Source organism: Stegostoma tigrinum, chromosome 7 (genome assembly GCF_030684315.1).
Source record: "Stegostoma tigrinum isolate sSteTig4 chromosome 7, sSteTig4.hap1, whole genome shotgun sequence".
Taxonomy (NCBI): domain Eukaryota; kingdom Metazoa; phylum Chordata; class Chondrichthyes; order Orectolobiformes; family Stegostomatidae; genus Stegostoma; species Stegostoma tigrinum.
The window spans coordinates 84,897,646-84,899,257 of NC_081360.1; positions in this window are offsets into that span (position 1 = coordinate 84,897,646).

Genomic DNA, 1,612 nt, shown 5'->3' on the forward strand with positions numbered 1-1,612 from the left:
TTGTACTCATGACTACTCATCATATTGCCTTGGCCTCATTCTACAAAGTCGACTGCCTCAATAAAATGGTGCCTTTTTCAGCATTTCACACCATTCTATGGCAACTATTTCACTAGCATGGCTGTGAAGAAGCCATCATCTATGCTCCATTGCAGTACTGAAAGCATGCTGCACTGTTAGAAAAGCTGCCTACTGGAGATGTTAAATTGAGGTCCCATCTGCCATCTGTTGGAGGTAAAAGAATCACTGTCATTCTGAAGAGGCGTTTGGGGTTCTCCTTGGCTAATACTTAACACTCAACCAGCATCACCAAAAATTATTTAACTGCATGTGGCATTTGTTGTGTACAACTTTTCTGCCACATTCCTCCATTACTAGCAGTGGCTATACTTCCATCATACTTAATTGGCTGTAAAGTGCTTTGCGACATCCTGATGTCTTTGAAGGCATTATACAAATGCTAATATTACATAGAACATAACAGCACAGTACAGGCCCTTTGGCCCTCGGTGTTGTGCCGACCCGTCATACCGATCTCAAGCCCATCTAACCTACACTATTCCATGTACGTCCATATGCTTGTCCAATGATGACTTAAATGTACCTAAAGTTGGCGAATCTACCACTGTTGCAGGCAAAGCATTCCATTCCCTTACTACTCTCCGAGTAAAGAAACTACCTCTGACATCTGTCCTATATCTTTCATCCCTCAATTTAAAGCTACGCCCCCTCATGCTCGCCGTCACCATCCTAAGAAAAAGGCTCCCTTTCCACCCTATCTAACCCTCTGATTATTTTATATGTTTCAATTAAGTCACCTCTCAACCTTCTTCTCTCTCATGAAAACAGCCTCAAGTCCCTCAGCCTTTCCTCGTAAGACCTTCCCTCCATACCAGGCAACATCCTAGCAAATCACCTCTGCACCCTTTCCAAAGCTTCCACATCCTTCTTATAATGCGGTGACCAGAACTGTACACAATACTCCAAGTGCGGCCGCACCAGAGTTTTGTACAGCTTCACCATAACCTCTTGGGTCCGGAACTCGATCCCTCTATTAATAAAAGCTAAAACACTGTATGCCTTCTGAACAGCCCTGTCAACCTGGGTGGCAACTTTCAAGGATCTGTGTACATGGACACCGAGATCTCTCTGCTCATCTACACTGCTAAGAATCTTACCATTAGCCCTGTACTTTGCCTTCCGGTTACTCCTACCAAAGTGCATCACCTCACGCTTGTCGGCATTAAACTTCATTTGCCACCTCTCAGCCCAGCTCTGCAGCTTATCTACGTCTCTCTGCAACCTACAGCATCCTTCGTCACTATCCACAACTGCACCGACCTTAGTGTCGTCTGCAAATTTACTAACCCATCCTTCTACGCCCTCATCCAAATCATTTATAAAAATGACAAAACAGCAGTGGACCCAACACTGACCCTTGTGGTACACCACTAGTAACTGGTCTCCAGGATGAACATTTCCCATCAACTACCACCCTCTGTCTTCTTTCAGCAAGCCAATTTCCGATCCAATCTTTCAGCAAGCCAATTTCTTTTCCTTTAAAGCGATACTTCAGTAAAATTTGAAATAAATAATTGTATCCACACTCCTG